The sequence below is a fragment of the Schistocerca gregaria genome, chromosome 8 (assembly GCF_023897955.1).
Source record: "Schistocerca gregaria isolate iqSchGreg1 chromosome 8, iqSchGreg1.2, whole genome shotgun sequence".
NCBI classification, from domain to species: domain Eukaryota; kingdom Metazoa; phylum Arthropoda; class Insecta; order Orthoptera; family Acrididae; genus Schistocerca; species Schistocerca gregaria.
Genome location: NC_064927.1, coordinates 153055200 through 153064067, shown reverse-complemented (window position 1 = coordinate 153064067; position 8868 = coordinate 153055200). Strand labels below are relative to the sequence as shown.

At 40.9% G+C, this 8868-nt stretch overlaps 1 non-coding gene across 1 annotated transcript; it reads right to left on the bottom strand.

Moving 5' to 3' along the window:
- Window positions 1-7552: 7552 nt before the first annotated feature.
- Trnal-caa (transfer RNA leucine (anticodon CAA)) lies at window positions 7553-7627 on the bottom strand. The gene has a single exon. It is a non-coding gene; the product is annotated as a tRNA-Leu (tRNA).
- Window positions 7628-8868: the final 1241 nt, after the last annotated feature.

The following is an 8868-nucleotide window of genomic DNA, read 5'->3' as shown; positions in this document are numbered from 1 at the left end:
TAGAGTGGCAGAGGTTACCCTGTACCACTTCTGATCTTTTTCATTGCTGTTCCACTCGCGAGCAGAGCGAGGCAAAAGCGACAGTCTATATGTCTCCGTACGAGCCCTAATATCTCTTACGTTGCATTCGTGGTCTCTATGCGAAATGTACGTTGGTGCCAGTAGGATCGTTCTGCAGTCACTGTTCTCTAAATTTTTTTCAATAGCGTTCCATGAAGAGGACACAGGTATTATGGAGATGGTTCGTGAACTCAAACGGGAATCCCTGGGAGCAAAACCACTCTCTTTTCGCAACGCCCTATTGAGGAAATTTAGAGGCCGATTCGCAACGTGTTGATCGAACCTGATGGTAACAAATCTAGCAGCCCGCCTGTGTATTGTTTTCATGTTTTCCTTTAATCTGACGTGGTGAGGGCCCGCAACACTCGAAAAGTATTCAAGAATTGAAGGCACTAATTATATATGCTGTCTCCTTTACTGACGTTCTACGGATCGGAGCGTGGAATGTCAGATCCCTTAATCGGGCAGGTAGGTTAGAAAATTTAAAAAGGGAAATGGATAGGTTAAAGTTAGATATAGTGGGAATTAGTGAAGTTCGGTGGCAGGAGGAGCAAGACTTCTGGTCAGGTTACTACAGGGTTATAAACACAAAATCAAACAGGGGTAATGCAGGAGTAGGTTTAATAATGAATAGGAAAATAGGAATGCGGGTAAGCGACTACAAACAGCATAGTGAACGCATTATTGTGGCCAAGATAGATACGAAGCCCACACCTACTACAGTAGTACAAGTTTATATGCCAACTAGCTCTGCACTTGATGAAGAAATTGAAGAAATGTACGATGAAATAAAAGAAATTATTCAGATAGTGAAGGGAGACGAAAATTTAATAGTAATGGGTGACTGGAATTCGAGTGTAGGAAAAGGGAGAGAAGGAAACATAGTAGGTGAATATGGATTGGGGCTAAGAAATGAAAGAGGAAGCCGCCTAGTAGAATTTTGCACAGAGCACAACTTAATCATAGCTAACACTTGGTTTAAGAATCATGAAAGAAGGTTGTATACGTGGAAGAACCCTCGAGATACTAAAAGGTATCAGATAGATTATATAATGGTAAGACAGAGATTTAGGAACCAGGTTTTAAGTTGTAAGACATTTCCAGGGGCAGATGTGGACTCTGATCACAATCTATTGGTTATGACCTGTAGATTAAAACTGAAGAAACTGCAAACATGTGGGAAATTAAGGAGATGGGACCTGGATAAACTGAAAGAACCAGAGGTTGTACAGAGTTTCAGGGAGAGCATAAGGGAACAATTGACAGGAATAGGGGAAAGAAATACAGTAGAAGAAGAATGGGTAGCTCTGAGGGATGTAGTAGTGAAGGCAGCAGAGGATAAAGTAGGTACAAAGACGAGGGCTGCTAGAAATCCTTGGGTAACAAAAGAAATATTGAATTTAATTGATGAAAGGAGAAAATATAAAAATGCAGTAAATAAAGCAGGCAAAAAGGAATACAAACGTCTCAAAAATGAGATCGACAGGAAGTGCAAAATGGCTAAACAGGGATGGCTAGAGGACAAATGTAAGGATGTAGAAGCTTATCTCATTAGGGGTAAGATAGATACTGCCTACAGGAAAATTAAAGAGACCTTTGGAGAGAAGAGAACCACGTGTATGAATATTAAGAGCTCAGATGGCAGCCCAGTTCTAAGCAAAGAAGGGAAGGCAGAAAGGTGGAAGGAGTATATAGAAGGTTTATACAAGGGCGATGTACTTGAGGACAATATTATGGAAATGGAAGAGGATGTAGATGAAGACGAAATGGGAGATACGATACTGCGTGAAGAGTTTGACAGAGCACTGAAAGACCTGAGTCGAAACAAGGCCTCCGGAGTAGACAACATTCCATTAGAACTACTGACGGCCTTGGGACAACCAGTCCTGACAAAACTCTACCAGCTGGTGAGCAAGATGTATGAGACAGGCGAAATACCCTCAGACTTCAAGAAGAATATAATAATTCCAATCCCAAAGAAAACAGGTGCTGACAGATGTGAAAATTACCGAACTATCAGTTTAATAAGCCACGGCTGCAAAATACTAACGCGAATTCTTTACAGACGAATGGAAAAACTGGTAGATGCAGACCTCGGGGAGGATCAGTTTGGATTCCGTCGAAATGTTGGAACACGTGAGTCAATACTGACCTTACGACTTATCTTAGAAGAAAGATTAAGAAAAGGCAAACCTACGTTTCTAGCATTTGTAGACTTAGAGAAAGCTTTTGACAATGTTGACTGGAATACTCTTTTTCAAATTCTAAAGGTGGCAGGGGTAAAATACAGGGAGCGAAAGGCTATTTATAATTTGTACAGAAACCAGATGGCAGTCATAAGAGTCGAGGGGCATGAAAGGGAAGCAGTGGTTGGGAAAGGAGTGAGACAGGTTTGTAGCCTCTCCCCGATGTTATTCAATCTGTATATTGAGCAAGCAGTAAAGGAAACAAAAGAAAAATTTGGAGTAGGTATTAAAATTCATGGAGACGAAGTAAAAACTTTGAGGTTCGCCGATGACATTGTAATTCTGTCAGAGACGGCAAAGGACTTGGAAGAGCAGTTGAACGGAATGGACAGTGTCTTGAAAGGAGGATATAAGATGAACATTAACAAAAGCAAAACGAGGATAATGGAATGTAGTCAAATTAAATCGGGTGATGCTGAGGGAATTAGATTAGGAAATGAGACACTTAACGTAGTAAAGGAGTTTTGCTATTTAGGAAGTAAAATAACTGATGATGGTCGAAGTAGAGAGGATATAAAATGTAGACTGGCAATGGCAAGGAAAGCGTTTCTGAAGAAGAGAAATTTGTTAACATCGAATATAGATTTATGTATCAGGAAGTCGTTTCTGAAAGTATTTGTTTGGAGTGTAGCCATGTATGGAAGTGAAACATGGACGATAACTAGTTTGGACAAGAAGAGAATAGAAGCTTTCGAAATGTGGTGCTACAGAAGAATACTGAAGATAAGGTGGATAGAGCACGTAACTAATGAGGAGGTATTGAATAGGATTGGGGAGAAGAGAAGTTTGTGGCACAACTTGACTAGAAGAAGGGATCGGTTGGTAGGACATGTTTTGAGGCATCAAGGGATCACAAATTTAGCATTGGAGGGCAGCGTGGAGGGTAAAAATCGTAGAGGGAGACCGAGAGATGAGTACACTAAGCAGATTCAGAAAGATGTAGGTTGCAGTAGGTACTGGGAGATGAAGCAGCTTGCACAGGATAGAGTAGCATGGAGAGCTGCATCAAACCAGTCTCAGGACTGAAGACAACAACAACAACAACTTTACAGATGAAGGACACTTTCCTAAAATTCTCCCAATAAACTGAATTCGACCATTCATTTTCCCCAATGCAACCCTTACAATAAGTAACACAATACTAATGCTCTATTGGAACATGATGGGATAGTTTTTCCTAATCATCTGCATTAACTTGCATCTTTCTACATTTAGAGCTGGCTCCCATTCATCACACCAAGCAGAAATTTTGTGTAAATCATCATGCAACCTCCTACTGTAGCTCAATGGCGACAACTTCTCGTCTAAAGCAGCATCATCAGAAAACAGCCACAGATTGCTGCTCACCCTGTCCGTCAGATAATTTATGTATACAGGGGCCAAATATCTCAAGAAATAAGCGTCAAACGAAAAAACTACAAAGAACGAAACTTGTCTAGCTTGAAGGGGGAAACCAGATGGCGCTAAGGTTGTCTCGCTAGATGGGGCTCCCATAGGTCAAATGGATATCAACTGCGTGTTTTTAAAATAGAAACCCCCATTTTTATTACATATTCGTGTAGTATGTAAAGAAATATGAATCTTTTAGTTGGACCACTTTTTTCGCTTTGTGATAGATGGAGCTGTAATAGTCACAAACATATGGCTCACAATTTTAGACGAACAGTTGGTAACAGCTAGGTTTTCTAAACCTGGGCTGGGCTTATATTTCAGTAAGATAACCCCCGTTCGCACGCGGCGAGAGTTTCTACAGCTTGTCTTCGTGCTTTCCAAACCCTAGCTTGGCCAGCAAGCTTGCCGGATCCCTCTCCAATTGTCATCGTTTGGAACATTATGGACAGCATCTTTCAACCAGTTCGGAATTTTGACGATCTAACGCCCCAATTGGACAGAATTTGGTACGATATCCCTCAGGATGACATCAATATCGGGCCAAATAACTGCTAGTATAAAGTCTGAAAAAGAGAAATTTGTTAACATCGAGTATAGATTTAAGTGTCAGGAAGTCATTTCTGAAAGTGTTTGTATGGAGTGAAGCCATGTATGGAAGTGAAACATGGACGATAAATAGTTTGGACAAGAAGAGAATAGAAGCTTACGAAATGTGGTGCTACAGAAGAATGCTACAGATTAGATGGGTAGATCACATAACTAATGAGGAAGTATTGAATAGGATTGGGGAGAAGAGAAGTTTGTGGCACAATTTGATCAGAAGAAGGGATCGGTTGGTAGGACATGTTCTGAGGCATCAAGGGATTACCAATTTAGTATTGGAGGGCAGCGTGGAGGGTAAAAATGGTAGAGGGAGACCAAGAGATGAGTACACTAAGCAGATTCAGAAGGATGTAGGTTACAGTAAGTACTGGGAGATGAAGAAGCTTGCACAGGATTGAGTAGCATGGAGAGCTGCATCAAACCAGTCTCAGGACTAAAGACCACAACAACAACAACATAAAGGCCAGAGGTAGATCAACGTGTTATTGACTTGATCAGTTTGGTCAAACTCTTCCTCTTTAATAAATCGTCTAATTTTCTGAAATTGTAATCATTTGTTTGTCTGTAAATGTACAGGGTCCGTAAGTGTACAGGGTGTTCCACTGATCGTGACCGGGCCTAATATCTCACGAAATAAGCGTCAAACGAAAAAACTACAAAGAACGAAACTCGTCTAGCTTGAAGGGGGAAACCAGATGGCGCTATGGTTGGCCAGCTAGATGGAGCTGCCATAGATCAAACGGATATCAACTGCGTTTTTTAAAATAGGAACCCCCATTTTTATTACATATTCATGTAGTACGAAAATAAATATGAATGTTTTAGTTGGACCACATTTTTCACTTTGTGATAGATGGCGCTGTAATAGTCACAAACATATGGCTCACAATTTTAGACGAACAGTTGGTAACAGCTAGGTTTTCTAAACTAAAATACAGAACTTAGGTACGTTTGAACATTTTATTTTCGTTGTTGCAATGTGATACAGGTACCTGTGACAACTTATCATTTCTGAGAACGCATGCTGTTACAGCGTGATTACCTGTAAATGCTACATTAATGCAATAAATGCTCAAAAATGCATTTGGCAATACATTCCTCTCAACAGCGAGTAGTTCGCGTTCCATAATGTTCGCACATGGCATTCAGTGCGCTTAGGCATGTTGTCAGGCGTTGTCGAATGATCACGATAGCAAATATCCTTCAACTTTCCCCATAGAAAGAAATCAGGGGACGTCAGATCCGGTGAACGTGCGGGCCGTGGTATGGTGATTCTTCGACCAATCCACCTGTCATGAAATATGCTATTCAGTACCGCGTCAACCACACGCGAGCTACGTGCCGGACATCCATCATGTTGCAAGTACATCGCTATTGTGTCATGAAGTGAAACATCTTGTAGTAACATCGCTAGAAGATTACGTAGAAAATCAGCATACATTCCCCCGTTTAGATTGCCATCGATAAAATATGGGCCAGTTATCCTTCCTCCCATAACGCCGCACCATACATTAACCCGCCAGGGTCTCCGATGTTCGACTTGTCGCAGCCATCGTGAATTTTCCATTGCCCAGTAGTGCACATTATGCCGGTTTACGTTACCGCTTTTGGTAAATGACGCTTCGTTGCTAAATAGAACGCGTGCGAAAAATCTGTCATAGTCCCGTAATTTCTCTTGTACCCAGTGGCAGAACTGTACGCTACGTTAAAAGTCATCGTCATTCATGGAGCACATCGATTATTTTCGAATGATAAAATACCATCATTTGGGATGATTTTGTGAATTATCGAAGGCGTTGATTTTCTGGATCGTATTATTTTATTACAAAGTTTGTGACGGAATACCTGATACAGTACATGCCTGGTTCAGTTCATATTTAAGAGACAGAATACATAAGGTTACACTTCGTTGTTTGAATAATGTAAGGGGGCTCTGCACATAATCTAATGCGGAGAAATAACATTGTCTTTGAAGAAATAGCGTTTTCTTTTGTTAATGATTTAAGTACAATGTTATCCTTTCAGTTCTTCTTTGGCTACTGATATTATTATCAAGCCAAGCACAGACAAGAAATGTAGTAAATGATATTTCTTCTAAAGTAATTAAATGTCTCAGCGCAAACTACCTTTGAACTTCTAAGAAATGCAGTATATCCAGTTGTCTGCTCTCCAAAATACTCTAGCTCTTGTTGACGTAGGGAACGAACAAAATGTAATAAATATGGTAGAAAGTTTTAATTTGTTGAGTGTATAAATTGGTGAAAACCTGTGTTCGAAACACGGCGTAGAGGTGTGCTCAAATACTTTTCAGATACTTTTGCATCGAGAATAGGTGAGACTTTTGTAGATGTAGAAATTAGTAAGTTAGCGTGTTTTTTTCATATTTTCCTTCCCCGGTGTCCTTTGGGGTATGTTAACGGCTCACTTTAACAAAAACATCTATTGCACAGAACAATGTAATTGGAATAAGTGTCGGTTTCACACACGTAAATCTCACGGGAATATGTTTAAGAAGCGAGAGTACAGGAGGCATTCGGAAAGTAAGTTCCGATCGGCTGCAAATCGGAAATCACTGTGAAAATCAAAAATGTTTTATATTCAATATTTAGCTACAACTTACAGCTACTTACCTACATAGTCACCCCTCCGGCTTAGTATTTGCCGTTGCGTTGTGCCAACTTTCCAATATCTTCGTCATAGAAGGCAGCCGCCTGTGCTTTCCGCCAATTTCTAGGCTAGTCTGTAGCTCGTTGTCTGCATCAAAATGTTTTCTTCATAGCCATCGGTACATGTGACCGGAGATGAAAGTCAGAGGGAGCCAGTAACATCCTGTACTGTTGGTGATCAAACACTTTCCCCCGAAAACGCTTCAGGATCATCTTCATTGTCCCTACAGAATGCGGCTGAAAAATGTATTGAAGAAGGAAACATATGACATTATGTGTGGACTACATAGCTTCAGGCGACATTTCTCACCACGCCCTCGCTCTTGGTGGGAGACACTGTTTTCTAGGCACTTTTATGTGCTCACTGTGTGCTCAGAGCTGAAAAGACCGACGTGTCGCGATCGATGGAAGTGCTAGAGACATTGCCCAACACATCTATGCAAAACTTCATCGCTTTTTGACTCTAATTTCCATTTCGCGATCGACTGGAACATATTTTCCGAATAGTCCTCCTATTCAGAATGAAATTTTCACTCTGCAGCGGAGTGTGCGCTGATATGAAACTTACTGGCAGATTAAAACTGTATGCCCGACCGAGACTCGAACTCGGGACCTTTGCCTTTTGCGGACAAGTGCTCTACCAACTGAGCTACCGAAGCACGGCTCACGCGCGGTACTCACAGCTTTATATCAGCGCACACTCCGCTGCAGAGTGAAAATTTCATTCTGGAAACATCACCCAAGCTCTGGCTAAGCCATGTCTCCGCTATATCCTTTCTTTCAGGAGTGCTAGTTCTGCAAGGTTCGCAGGAGAGCTTCTGTAAAGTTTGGAAGGTAGGAGACGAGATACTGGCAGAAGTAAAGCTGTGAGTACCGGGCGTGGGTCGTGCTTCAGTAGGTCAGTTGGTAGAGCACTTGCCCGCGAAAGGCAAAGGTCCCGAGTTCGAGTCTCGGTCGGGCACACAGTTTTAATCTGCCAGGAAGTTTCATAGTCCTCCTATTAACCACAGCCAAATACTAAACTTCGTTCCAAAGTGTAATAATGCGACGGTATAGGTACACTGTACATGTTGAATCGCCGGCATTGCTCAGTGTGAAAATTAAAGAACATGTCTACACATACATTAGGCGTTCATATGTTTCTCTGGTACATTTCTCCCAGAGTTAAAATAAAAATATTTTCCATTCCTAGATCCTGACGTCGGCTTTTTTGAGCTCCCTTGATTGTAAGGGAAATTCTGGATATAGCAATGCCCTACCAAATATTCCTAATTGAGATTACCGCTGTCCCCTAAAAACTCATCTGGTTTTTAGTTGCAAAATCCCTGCCTTTGAGGTAGAGGACGAAAAGTATATTTATTGACAGATGAAATTTATTTTAAACTATCTGTTGCAGTTTGTGAGTGATAGAGAGCTTTACAAATACAGTGGGATTTTCGGAGACATACTATGTTCTAACATTATCAAGTATCTCGAAGAAAACTATTTGTTGACAAACAGCCAACACGAATTCACATAATATAGTTCCTGTGAAAGACAACTAGCTATATTTTCTCACGAAGTAATAACTGATATCGGTAGGAGATGTCAAATTGATTCTATATTTTTAGATTTCTAGAAGACTTTTGACACAGTTCCTCACAAGCGACTTCCAATCAAATTGCGCACCTTTGGAGTATCATCTCAGTTGTGCGACTGGATTTGTGACTTCTTGTCAGAAAGGTCATAATAGTTCGTAGAAAGTGACGGAAAGTGATCGAATAAAACGGGAGTAATATCTGCCGTTTCTCAAGGAACTGTTATAGGCCCTCTGCTGTTCCTGATTTATATAAACGATTTAGGAGACAATATGAGCAGCCCTCTTAGATTGTTTGCAGATGATTAGATTGTTTGCAAATGAT